The sequence below is a fragment of the Harpia harpyja genome, chromosome 2 (assembly GCF_026419915.1).
Source record: "Harpia harpyja isolate bHarHar1 chromosome 2, bHarHar1 primary haplotype, whole genome shotgun sequence".
Classification (NCBI taxonomy): domain Eukaryota; kingdom Metazoa; phylum Chordata; class Aves; order Accipitriformes; family Accipitridae; genus Harpia; species Harpia harpyja.
The window spans coordinates 11,074,918-11,089,236 of NC_068941.1; the positions used below are offsets into that span (position 1 = coordinate 11,074,918).

Consider the following 14,319-nt stretch of genomic DNA (forward strand, 5'->3'; position numbering starts at 1 on the left):
TAAAAATCCTTATCATTTTGACATTTTTCAACCGAGTTAGAATCTGAGAAATTCACAGAGTAACTGATTCTACTGTTATTTCACTTAAATGTGCATACCGATAGACAGACAGCTAGCTACTTTATTCTTCCAAAAAGCTTGTCTGGCAAAAATTTGCTCTTGGTCTTCCTTCTTTTCCTTGGTACTGTTCCTTTTTCTTGCAATCTGTAATTCTGCAACCTAAAATACACACGTTTTAAGATGCATAAACTGCAGTGTAGAAGTATTTACGTGGTCAAATTGTATTTTTTCCTGTTTAAAGAATTAAGTATCTGATCAGTGTGGTTATCGTCTTCTAGTTTCTCTGCTTAGTAATTGAAATTACAAGGTCACAGAATCCCTATAATAAAGAATACAATAAAAAAGCAAATCTGTTACAAGATTTAAGATGCTTTATTTACTTGGGGGAAAACTGACTAGCATTTTCCACTTAAGTATGAAATATCCACCAAGGGTGCTATTTGCTTTTGTTAATTTGCTTATAGATTATGTTCTACTGCCGTGGAATTCAGAAGAAAATTGACACAGAATTCTTTGGGCATCAGTCTCCAAATGATCTTTCACCTTTAACGGTAAGGTAGCTGGAAGAGGATTATCTTCACTAACATTTTCTCACGCTCAGGAATTAGTTCAGGTCGAAGAAGCCTGTATATTCGCAGTTATGAAAGGACCATTCTGATAATCTAATGGGACTCCTTAGCATAGTCCAACAATTTCTTCATCATATCAGTAGCAGGTGGCTGAGCTATGACATTATTTCAAGTACTTATCTAATGTGTGCGATGAAAAAGAGAGAATCTATTGAAATCTTCTGAATAAACCAATATATACAGTAGTAAATCCTGTCTTTCTCATGAATACTTTAGTCCCATGTCCAAATAGTTTGGAGCATCCCACAGACACTCAAAAGTCCTGTAGCATCAAGATAGTTTAACATCGCAGGACTTGGCCCTGAAAGATCCGTTGATGTATATAATTTCTAGGTCCAGTAGTTTGTACCCTGGAAATAAAAATGTCCATAAGATACTGCTTGGGCTTTTGGTAGGGTGTTTTGTCAATTTGGTGAGAAATGGCTAATTTCTGATGGCCTGCCAGAAGGCTATCCAAGATTGCACAAAGTGACTGTAAGGTCAAATACGGAGGTAGAGTAAAAGAAGAAGAAAAAAAATCCCTCAACAATGAGAAGTGTCCAAATGAAGATGATAAAGGTCATAAATCAGACATCACCATCGCCCTTAAGTCAGCAACTGTCAAAAAAATTTTCCTATGCCAGAAACATGCTCTGCATTTGTCAGTGCCCTCCACGTGTGGGCCAAATACATCTCAGGGAAAGGAGCAACCAGAAGCCTGAGAGACTCCAAGAGGAAGCCATGAGAAACAAGGTACAATTTTCCCCGTAGAACTTACCAAGAATAGTTATCTTAAAGCTATCCACTTAGGACTGGCTGCAACTTCCCTAATAAAAATTGTTTTCTTTTTTTAAATACTAATTTGATGCACTGATTTGTTACGTATGTCCTGAATCACTCCATTAAATGGAATTTTTTGTGAATTTAGGAGCAGCAGAGCATTGTCAAAGAGTTACCCTTCCTGTCACTGATAAAAAGAACAGGGAAAGGTAAGTATAGGTGGGGTGCACCATATTTCTGTCTTCTAGAAAATGGAAATCCTTAGCATAATTTGTCCCAAGGGAACACAGAACAACATTTGTGGCTCTTTAGGTCTGTGTTGGGATATAGAGTGATGGACAGCCATAGCTTTCTTTATTTTAATTTGCCCTTCCTGCGTAGGGGTGCACCTTTCCTGCTGCTTACAGCTAAGAATTAGCTGAACAAAATGCCATTGAGAAGAATGATTCATTAGATCTGAAATATAGTACAAGTCATTTAGCAAAATCATGGTGATTTTTTTTGGCCAACCGGGAATCATAAAGTGGGTTATAGGAACAGCAACTTTCCTGTGAAAAGCTTGGAGGCATTATGTTACCGCTGCAAGTCTCATCTCGCTTCTGTAAGTAGCTCTCTTGCAATATACTGCCCATTACTGCTTTTGCAACGTGCTGCTTCCAGTCCCATTCTCCTGTTAATCTTCTCCTTCAGAGTTTTTAATGCATCTGTGAGGGTGTCAAGTTAGAGGCTGCTGCTTGCTGGCTGTCATCTGAATGAGCTTCACAGATCATTCCTTTTCTTCGCAGCCAAAGATCTGTGAGAAGATTCAAGCGACTACTGACATCCTTTCAATTTGCCTTAGTCTCAACAGGGTTTTCTCTTGTTGCTTCTTAAGTTCAGCAGAGCAAGGAAAGAATGGGAAGCACACTGTGCACTTGAAGTCACAAGACATGTGGAAGGGAGGAGAGGAAAACCGTAGGAAGCACACTTCAGAGACATTGGTACAACGCAAGAGAGAGACATCCAAACGTTTAAAACGTATGTAACTGGTGAGATACTGCTGCCCTGTTGTGTCTTTCTCCTCATAGCAGTTATGTTCTTTTTATCCACAATGCCTTTGAAGCACTGACTGTCCTCCAGCTGACCAGTCTACTATGCTATCTTCATTGAAGTCTTGACTATAACTACAACTCAAGTTTTGCTAGAGTACTGTGGAACTGGAAGCAAGCGTCTAGCCTTTATTTTTAGATACTAGGAGCAGGGCAGCTTGTAAGCTGATGAGTAGAATCAAATCTTCTGCAAGAATACATTACAGGAAAAGCCTGCATTTTTTCCCCCCTAGTTACTTATGTTCTTTTTCTTACAATCTTGCTTCTTTCCAGATAGAAATTTTACTACTGGAAGTCAAAGATAATATCCAGAATGCATAATTTTGCCATTTAAAGAAGATTGCTAAAATAACCTTTCTAACATTATTGAAAGACAAGGACTTATTTTATATCTGCTGTAATCCTATTGACTTCTTTTTATTCACATACATTTTCCTCATAATGTTGAATTCACTTTGGAAACATATTTTTCCCAAATGTAAGTGAAGGCAACTTCACCGAAATTGGCCATCAAGGAGTTATGAGTAATTTGCGCTAAAATATAATGTATCTCTGAATCAATGCCCTTGAGATATTTGGAAAGATTATTATCGCCTTCAGTGTGTTTGGGCCAGGCCCTTTCTCAGTAACTGAAGGTAAATCTCTGAGTTTTCCTGTCACTTCACTGCAGAAACGAACAAAATCCTCTCCCTTACTGCGTAGGAGCCTCCCATTATAACAGGATGGAGCAGTCAGGCAGGATATGGTAACGTAACTTACTAGCCTTTGAGTTCAGCAATCATTTATTTATTATGCTGTGAGTATTTACAGAAGCTGTATCTGATTTATATAAATCTCCAAATGTACACTCCTTTATGAGATTTTTCTGGTTGTAAATTCCATATTCCTCTCATTGTGTTTTCATTTTTAATTTACTACATTCCCCCAAAGGCTTTCGTTTAACTAGTTTGCTTGTTGTAAATTCAGCAGTGATATTCTTTAAATAAACAGAAGCACAGAACATAATTTCCTGGTAACACTGTTTAGAAAATGGATCAGAATAAGGCCCCAAAGCTATTCTGATGATGAATTAATTATAAGATTCCAGGAAAAACACAACATTGACATTTTACAAGTTTTGGCATGCAGCCTTGTATAATGGTGCACACTTAATAAAGTTGTTTTGATGCTTATAGTATGAATAAAGACTTAACTCTCTAAGAATCAAAAAGTATTTCGGCATAATGTAAACTTAAATGGTAACCTCCTATACTTATTTCTCCATTTAAGTTATGGAAATCTGTCTTTATTATGCAAACAGAACAAAAGAGTGGATCTGATAATGCTGAGCCCATGTTAAAATATCTTGACTGGCCGTTTTTCTTGCGTATCAACTTTCAGCAGCTTTTGCTTTAATGGTAAAAGTTTTCTGGTCTTTTATCATTAGAATGATCAAGGAAAAAAATCATATAGTAGTACATGGTCTTCCTCATGCTATTCAGTAACAGTTCCTTTTCTGCTTTACATTTATGCATTTTCAAGTAGTCTATCTGTTGTACTCGTACACTTCTGTGTCTTCAGCTGAGCAACTCTCCAATATTTAAAACTCTCAAAATTCCTGTAAGACCAAGGTACAGTATCCCCGTTTTGCAGTTTGGGAACCAAGACAAATATACCCAAACCTGAAATACCCATAGGAATGCAATTCTCATTGCAATTAATAGAAATCACGTCTCTAATACACCTTTCGGTATTTCACCTGAAGAAATCAAGCTGCTGTGATGGTTCTTGGCAGGAAGGACAACAAAAAATGCAGATGAGAACTGCGTGTAATGAAACTAAAGCCCTTTAGCACTTCTAAAATCTTTACTAGCTGCTTAAGTTCTTTTGAGAAATTTTCAACACTAAAGATGCAGATCCTCAAACACGTTTCTTAAACGTCTGCCTTCATGCTCTCACTGTAGGAAAATTACTTGAAAATAATACTGAAAAAGTTAAGTTCCTAGTCCTATTTTCAGAACGCTTGTACTGGGAACTCGTGCGTTCTGTGCAGGCGGACACAGGCACCTCACTCCTTCCGTGCGCCCTTCCCTCCCTGACTGGGGAACTCTGACCGCTGCCCCCCCGGTGGCGCCATCTTGAGGAGCCATTGCCCGCGGATGCGCCGGTCACGTACCCGCTTCTCCCCTCGAGGGGCGCCGGGGCCAATCAGAACGTCCCACGTGGCAGAGCCGGGACGTGTGCGAGCCCGCGGCGCGACGGCCGTGCCAGGCGCGGCGGGTGGGGCCGGCAGGGCGGGACGGCGCCTCCTTCAGCCGCCCGTTGCCGCCGCCGCCGCCTTCGCGTTGGCGGGCCGAGTGCGCGTTGTCTGTGGGCTTTGAGCTCGGGGGATGGGTAACGTCTTAAAACGAGCCGTCTGCAGAGGGCCCGGGTGGATGGAAAGGTTGGGTTCTGTCAGCAGCTTCCTTGTGTCGTCCTCCTACCCAGGGTCCCCAAATAACCTGCCCTTCCCCACAGTGCTAGGTGGCAGGATCTTCGGAGGCTCTCGACAGTTTGAGGAACTCTGTAATGATGCCCGTTAGGAAAATTTGAGCATGAGGTTGTGACCGAAGATAAACCTGACTTACGGTTGCTGAGGAAGCAAGCTGAAATTTAGGATGCAGTTGCTGTGATGTTCTGTTTGCTTTCTTTCTCCTTTGTCTGAAGAGAGCAAGATGGAGCAGTCGCAGCTATTTTTGCCACCTTTGTTAGTGCAGGAAACATTTCTCAAGCTTCCTCGAGTTGTAGGAGCTATACAGGTTCATTAACGTTACGCTTTGCGTAACTTAATTAGCTCTTTTGAGAGTGGGAACGTAGTACACCAGGAAGATTGCTGTGATACGCTGCAGTCAGTTATCGTGTTAATTTGTTTAATCCTAGCTTGGTTATCTGTGCATGATTTGCGTGGTCTATAGCCTAAAAATCTTGACCGTATGTGGACTGTCAGAGAAATCCCGGCCTTATTAAAGTCTTCGTGAGATAAGGGAGCTGAGTCATTTGAGTGTGACTGCGTAACACCTGTATGATCCTTACTTCCATTCAGCACCATAGGAAAGGGGGCTTTATAGCAGCTCAATATTCTGGTGTTTCTGCATCTAGCCCTCGCAAAGGAAGCGCCATAGACTGTGAGTAATAAAAATAAATTTTCTAAATTGTTTAATAACCTCATAAGATCCAAATGATGTTGCGACAAGCGTTTTAATTAGTTCTTGTTCTAATTTGTCTGCTTTTCCTGACTCCGATGTTATTTAGCCTTGGAAATTACCTTCGTTCTGATGATACTGATTTTCAGTCCCAATGCTTCCTGTACAAAGCCAAAATATTACATTATATATTGAGTTATTACACAAATTATCTGGTCAAAGCGCCTTCTTCCCGAGAAGGACATAGATTATGGTAGCCTGTGCGGGAATTAATAATTGCATTTTCATATTCTTCTTGGACGCTGGATAACTTGGACTGTTACTTAAGTTAGAGTAGTAGAAACTCACATAGGCCCAGGATGCAGATGTGTGCCTTCTTGGCAATGGGCTGTTTATAATTGTCTCAGAGTTCACTGTGAATCTCTGAAGTTCTTTTTACCCATGTTATCTGTAGGACAGCTTGGCAGGAATTGAGTATTTGGCTTCAAAATCTGAGTCAGTAATACTGTGTTAATTGCAGGTTTTTCTGATGAATGTGTTAGATACAATGTTTCACAGCCATGCTATTGTGGTTTTGATGATGCTGTAAATAAGAACTAAATAGCACATTCACACAGCAAAAATTCTCTGAGCCACAGTCAACCCTCCAAGAAGCAAATATAAGAAATTGAGATTGAATTAGTAAGAAACATCATACAAACAATCCCTTATTACAATTGTACTCCTGTTAAATTCTCATTCAATTTGTAATCTTCTTCTGTCCAAAGGGGGTTGAATCCAACTGTTCTATCACCATTTCAAGCATTTATTCCAGTGGGGGTTGCATAAACTGACTGCCACATCTTCTTGCTTACTCACCTTCTTCTGACTCCTTCCTGTTTTTTTCAAAATCTTCTTATACATTTCCATATTTTTCAATCTGTCTAATGTTTCTCACTACTCTTTATCAATAAGAATCTCAGAGAGAATACTGTTTCTTAATGAGCTCAAGGAGCAGACATGTTTTGATCTCCTATTCATTTTAACAGTCTAAATATTTACATTTTTTTAGCATGCTTAAGCACACGTATACATGCACACATACATTCTGTCTCTTTAATGTCTTAGGGTTTTCTGATGGTCTTCCATTTTCCTTCCACATGGTTATCTGATACCACACAATATTGGCTTTGATCTAGGAGAAAATGGCGAGTCTTTTGGTTAAATGACTACCTGTAATCTGGAGTTTTGGATGTGGTTCCGGCCTGTGTTATACAGATTGATGTAACTGAGAAAGCCAATGCAACTGCAGCTTAGGTTTGCTGAGGGACCTGTAAGCAAACATCACTTTATCCTCAATCATGTTTATGATTGGCCTGCATGCTGAATATAAACTCTGAGTGCAAGAGTAATGTTGTTATTAGATTACTATAAAAAAAAAAAGGCTAAACATTTTCTTTTTTAGAAAATTATTATTATTAAGGAGATATCAATATATTTCTATTAATTAAAAACAATACTTTATTGCACTACTGTCAGACAGCTATTAGTTCTAGTAAAAGAATATAAAAGAAACAGCTCTAGGGGTCTGGGCAGTACATTTATTTCTCAGTCTAGGCTCTCAGCATGTTCCATTTACACAAGAGAAAACCCTTCAATTATAAGATCCTTAATTTACCCAGGAAATTTCATAAGGAAAATGATTAATTACTTTAAGCAATCAGTTTTACAGATAATCACAGTTCTTTATTTAAACTGAAAAAAGCAAAAGGGGATCTTATGAATAAAACATAAAGGAAAAAAGAAAAAAGCTTTTAGTTTAATAAATATGAAGTCAGCATTGAAATATTTCTTCAAATAGACAAATCTTGTTAAAATTGTACCTCTGTTCATATTAACTATTAATTGTGGAATTATTTTGTGTTAATACAGTTGGAACATGGGCTTTAGCACAAAGTGTAAGCAAAGTTTCTGTTAAAATGGTCCATTGCTACACATTCTTGAAAATTTTTATTCAGTTCAGTTGACTTGAGCAACTAGAAACACATTACACATGGAAATAGAAAACCAGTAGTGAAAAGCTGAAAAGGGTTCTTGTGGTTATGCATACTTGACATGCATTCAGTGACCTGTTGTTTTTTATACTGTCCAAAACAACAGTGGGAGAGACTTAATCTTCCTGGGAGAACCGCAACCTTAAAGTGAGAGGTATATGTTGCATCTACTGAAGCATGTAGCATTTTCTGTAGCTCTCAAACCAGTGCCTTTTTCAGAGTTTGCATGCTAGAGGAGGCTTGCACAAGCAGGCAGAGGAATTCCTGCATTGGTTTTTGTTAGCTGGCTACTGCTCAGGTCACTCAAGAACTTTGTGTTATGAACACAACCATGGATATCCAAGTAATTTTACTGGGAAAAGCCAAGGCACTTATGGTGTTGGATGGCAAATAGGCATCCTGCTTCAGAAATGCTGTTCAGTACTTTAGTGCCTAAATTCTTCTGCAGGCCTTTAGCACCGGTAGCCTGAATAACATTTGAGTGAAGTATTCTAGACACTGGAAGAAAATAGAGAAACAAAACTTTCCCACATTCTGACTATCAAATTCTCATGCTATCCACCATTTTAGGTGATGTAGCTGAGTAATTCATCCAGTACGGGGTGTATTTGGTATTGTTATTACTAGTGGGCCAGGAATCTGTGTGGCCAGAGACAGAACAAAACAATGTGCTCCTCAGCACTGAAATTTACACTGCTTTTGCTGGAACAGAGGTATAAGAAACATCAGCTCCTGTCTGAGAGGTTGATACCTGTTTACATTGAGTGATATGCAGAAAAAACATAGTATCAACTGTATGTAAAGGTGCTGCACAGGGGGAAATTTGAAGAAATGTGCTAGGTTAGGGAAAGTAGCATTCATAACTACCCAGATCATGTTTATGTGTCTTGGATTGAACACATAGGGCTCTTGTTTTGGTAGATAACAGAAAGAAAAGTGGCTGTTTGCAGTGGTAGATAGCTTTGCCATTCTGCTGCAGTGGTGTCCTGTTTGTAAAGCATTCTGAATGTCTTGTTAAAGCAGTTAGGTTTCAGCTGAGAGGCATCTCACTTGTGGCACGGGCATTTGTCATCCTGGAGCTCTGATGGACAGATAATGTTTTGCTGTTATTTAAAATTTTCATCTACAGTGCAATTGTGTCAATTGATAGGATTTCTTTCTGGAACTGTGGACTCTTAGGATTTTTTCTTTTAGTAAGAATTGATTATTCTTCTAGCTTTTCCTAGAAAGAAATACTCATATTTAAAACATTTCTTACCAGAATGGATATCTCCTCTAAGGAATACTTTGGTACTTAGGTTTTCTGGTTTTGTATTGACTCAGCCCCTGAGGATAACACATGTATTTGGAACTACGGCTTGAGTGGGTTTGTAGGCTCAATTTAAATGTCAAATTTGACTGATGGGGTATGACAGTGAAGAGACTGGCAAAAAAAAAAAAATTGTCAGAAAACTACTAAACTTTTTGTAATGATGATTGCCTCAGTCCCTAAAAGAGAAAGAAAACTACCTGCATTACCTAAAAAAAAAAAGAAAGAAAGAAAGAAAAAACCCCCCACACCTATATTCCATGAATTATGCACAATTTTGTATCTACCCATTACTCTTTCCATTCTGGAAACACCTGTTAACAGAGAGCATGCTATTGATTTCTTAACTGTTTGTATAGTCACTGTGCCTAGCCGTCCTCTTCCCCCTTCCCCCCCCCAGTCCCTGGCTCACAGAATACATTTGGTCATTTGGTACTCCCTCTTCTTTCTATCCTAGTTTGAGAAATCCTTTATGCATACTAGGGAAGAAAGAAGTGCTCGGTGAGTTAATATCCCTGTTGCTCCTAAGGGAAAGAAGAGTATCACTTTGCAAGGAAGTGGTCTGCAAACACATTTTTAATGGGAGCTCTTTTAGTCCTTGCCTTGCTTGTCCCTCAGTTTGCCTGTGACCTTGAGTCAAATCATCTTTTCATTTTCTTGCCAGCACAAGTCCCCATCTGTCACAGAGCTGCAGAAGAGCTGACATTGGAAGCATGCAAGGCTCCTTCCAGATGTCTGAAGAAGGCCTCATCTGCATCTTCTTCCTGATGAAGCAATCTGTACCAGACATGCACAGCAGTAGCTCCCATGTATCCTGTCCTCCCATGTTCTCCAAGGATGTGGTGTGATAACCTGAGTCTTGGCTCACCAAAGCCTGGTTCGTGTTAGCTTCAGCCAGCTAAACTCTGCTGATACTCCTGTGCTCCATCTAGGATACATGCCGTGTGCCCGTACTCTTGCAGCACTGCCTTAAGCATTGCCTCACCTAGACAAAGTTTTTTGCAGTTACCGGTTCTACCGAGAGATGCTTGCAAAACATGCATATTTAATTCACAGCGAAAGCTGATGAATGTGATGTTTTTGAAACTGAAAGTATGAAGCTTAATGCTTCTGTGTGATCTCTCTTTGCTGAGTTCTTGTTTTAATTTTTGTTACTGGTGCTCTAAACCTTTGCTTTATATTTAATTAAAAAAAACACAGGAGTGACTCCTAATGATTTGATCTAGATTTTTGTCACTTGGGTCTGGGTGATGCTGCTAAAAACAAAATGAGATGCTAGACAGCATAGATTTTAAATTTCTGTTTTGTCTCCTACTACCGTGTACTTTGTGTTGATGGAGGAAAGATAAGAGATGAAAGATCTAAAGGCTTGTATACTAACATTTTAATTTAAAGAGCCTACATACTGAGGATAGTCTGAAACTACACTCTGAGACACAGTTTTGTATGTTTTATGCATTAACACACAATCTGCTTTTCATGGAAGAAAAGGGTACAGGAGGCTTTTCTGTAGCAATCCATCTTTTTAAACAAAACACAACATGCTTTATATTGGCGTAGTCCTTTGAGGAAAGACGCAGCATTAATTGCATAAAGCATCTTAGACAATTATTGCTTCAGAATTTTTAGAAGCCTTGGAACCTTATTTGGTGCAAGCCATGAAAAGAATTACTGGAATAAATGGAACTGCAGAAAGACCCATTCTTAAGTTCAACCAATTTTTTCCTTTGTACCTGTTCCACAGAATATGGAAGAGTGGGGTTTTTTACTGCTGAAAAAAAACTGTTCTAGAAAGTTTTGGGGAGAAAACTGAAGTAAGGTAAATGTGCCAGGGGCTCTTGAAACGACCATAAATAGAGTAACCCTATTCAGTGTACAGATCTGGTTCCTTAAAAGTATTCTACCTGTAAGCTTTGGGATGCTGAACTCCCAAAAGATCTTCTAAAAAGCCACGCCCAAGTGAGGAGGTTGTAAGAATATGTATGACCCCATGTGCCAGGTTGGAGTAGCAGAGGAAGTGTAACATCGTTATTTTTGCATACCAGAATTGGGAACTTCCCAATTCCCATGTCCCTATATGTGAATAATACTGTATACACGACATTAAGTATTTCATTAGCAGCAAAATCTCAGTTGTAGCTTACATATAATAGTTTCCTGAAAGTTTTGATTTTGGTTCACAGTTTGTTGTAGCTTGCACGAAGTGATCATTGTTCTGGCTTCCAAAGGTAACAGGGACAGTAACAGACTATCATAATAGGGGAGCCATAGGTGACCACATTTATCATGTTCTCATGTATGGAGATGAGAAAAAATGTAGAAATAAACTGTTGTGAAAAGGAGACATGAGGAGATTATGTATCAAAAAAGGGAACGATCAATAAAGGCTTTTGCTAGGATGTTGTGACAACTGGCTAAATGTTGTGAAATGTGGGCAGACAAAGAAGAACGCATTAGGGATTCATTGGTAATTGGAACTGTTGATAAGGAACTGTCATTAAGGTCCAGAGTACAATCTGATAGCAGAGGAAGCTATTCATATAGCTCATCACACTAAGTTCATTAGCAAACAAAATACTGATCCAGGGAACTGCTAAGAGGGTGGATGTGTTTGCTCACAGTCAAAAAAAAAAAAAAAAAAGTGTTGCATAAAGATAGTGGAGGTAACAGTGCAGTATGTGTAGCATAAAAACTAAATGTGCTTTTATTCACGCAGCCGAAGGGGGAAAAAGTCCAGCATTACAACAGGACATGCAGCAAGCAGGTTGTTTGTCAGTCAAAATACAGGGAAAAAAGAGCACTTTAAAATGTTAAATTATATATGAAGATTTGTATGAGACTACAGCAGCATGCCGGGCTACAAAATGCCAAGATTAACATCATGATGCTGTAACCTCAATTTGAGTCCAGTGGAGCTATGATAGTTTACACAGTCTGTAGTCTGACATTTTACATGGTGGTCTGAAACCTACCCCAGAATTTCAAAACACCTTTATAGGAACACACATTTACCACTTATTCTCATGTCCCACATAAAAGCATACCTTTCATAGAGCTGTAAAACTCAATGTTAACTGAAGATTTGCCACTTCCCCAGCCCCCCCCCCGCCTCTTTTGCATCACCTCTGCACTATAAATATTTCAGAGGATAGTGACCGGGAGGATGCAAGAATAGGAATAATTAACAATGTTCTTATAGGAGAAGACAAAAGAGAAGCACAGAACGTATTCTAAAAGATCAATTTCTATTAAAAATCAAGGAAATAATACAATACATTGTTAGGTAAACAAAAATAAAATGGTCATCATTCTTTGCTAGCAAGAAGTTTATCCACAAATTTCAGGATTACAGTCATCAAAGCATATAGCCCTCAGTTTCATCAAATCTTTGTGCAGTTATTTGAGATCATGAGAATGGTGACTCTGTCCACATAGATTTCTACCAAAATAAGTAACTGTGATCTAGCTAATAAAAAAGCTCCTCTTATTTAATGTTTGTGGCAATTAAGTCTATAAGTTCCAGAAAGATTCTGAAGCTTTATGCTACCAAATACAGGATTTCAGGTTTTAGTTTGCATTCTCATGAACAGAGTTTTTAGCCTAATCATTACTGGGTTAAAACATTATTTATACCAGCATGTGCAATCTAAATACCAAACACACAAATGCATTTGTATATATTGAATGTATAGCATGAAACTGTGCATTTAATTACTTTGTTTTGCTTCCAAGCAATGAGTCAAGAAAGAAACATGGTGTTGAAAATGAACTTTGCACAAAGATGTGATTTTGTGAAGAACATGATCCTAATCTGAGGTACTTAAATCCTTTGATCTGGTAAAATGCCTGTAAGCAGTAAGTCACGTGATCAAAACGTAAAGTTCAGTTAAGCACCTCTTTCACATCAGTACCTCTGATGAGACTTGAGATTCCCCTGGTAATGTGAACTATCATGTCCACACTATGCCTTCCAAGCATACTTGCAGAAAAGAGCTGGATTAGGCTGTGAAGCCCTGCTTCTCCACCCCCTTGCATGCCCATCAGTAATTGGTCTGCAGTGAAGAGCCTGGAAGCCTTCCTGGCTCATGGATCTCTGCCCTTGCACTGTTTGTGTCCTGGCCTCACGTTGGCTGACCACCTGTTCTCCCACTCCCACAGACAGTAATTCATTGAAAAGGAAAGAGGTCCTGGTGTGAATGACTGGGAGGTTGGCTTCAGGGTGGGCCATGGCATGCAGCTGCCTTGCTATCTAGATGGAGGTGGTGTGCATGCAGAGAGACAACCGCAGGAGGGGGTGTACCAGAGCTCTGTTGCTCTCATCCAAACCTGCACGTCTGATACCAAACACCCTATGGTGTGATGGAAGCACATTTGGGTTCCTAACAGGTCCCCAATTGCAATGAGGTACAGAAACCCAAAATTCATAATGGTTTTCTTCTTGGCTTTGGCTGAACAGGAGTGAAGGCTACCTTGCTATTTGTTTACATAGGTATTTCTGAATCATGTAATATTTGTGTGTGTTAACTCTGGGAGGGCAGAGTTTAGTCATTGTTAATTCTGTTTAGTTTCTCTAAGTTACCTATAGTCATGTCTTAGGTTAGACAGCTGCATATTAGATGGCTGGTCCAATCAGCGGCGGTGGGATTCTTATTATTAAATGTCAAATTGTCAGAATAAGCTACATAGGTGTTCAGACTACACAGGTACAAAGAATAAGATGTAATCCAATTTCTTGTGTTTAAGTACTAACCTTATTTGTGTGACATGGTTGAAATCACATGCAATACTACATTGATGACAATCTCTTAAATGATATTTTGTATAGGGTTTTGTGCCTTTAAGTGGATGGTAAGGGATTTAGTAACTACAGCTTTCTTAGAGGCCAGGTTGCTATTTTTTATTTATTTATTCATTTATTTAGGTTTAAGAACTCCACACCAAAAAGTGCCCTTCCAGTGCTCTGAGGCCCCATGACAGATACTTGAAACAGAATAAAGGTGAGTTACACAATTAATCACTGTTACATCAGCAGCACCAGATATTTAGGAGTTTCATTGTTTGACTTTGAAAGTTTCTTAATAAAAAGATATCTATTTGGACAAAATTTTTTGTTACTGGTCATTGGCCTTATTCACCTTCCTACTGTTTACACTTAAATTGCTATTTTGAAGTGAAGAAAACAACATTTAAAGCATGGAAACTACTGCCATTGTTCTCCATTATGCTGTGGATGGTACCCAGTGTGTAAAAGTTATAAAGGGAATAATTATACAATTTGTA

At 38.9% G+C, this 14,319-nt stretch overlaps 1 long non-coding RNA gene across 1 annotated transcript; it reads left to right on the forward strand.

Moving 5' to 3' along the window:
• The first annotated feature begins 541 nt into the window (after window positions 1–541).
• Window positions 542–14,036, forward strand: LOC128152363 (uncharacterized). The gene is made up of 6 exons (XR_008238634.1): window positions 542–611; window positions 1,597–1,657; window positions 2,234–2,465; window positions 9,704–9,916; window positions 12,772–12,855; window positions 13,961–14,036. It is a non-coding gene; the product is annotated as an uncharacterized LOC128152363 (long non-coding RNA).
• The last annotated feature ends 283 nt before the right edge of the window (window positions 14,037–14,319 follow it).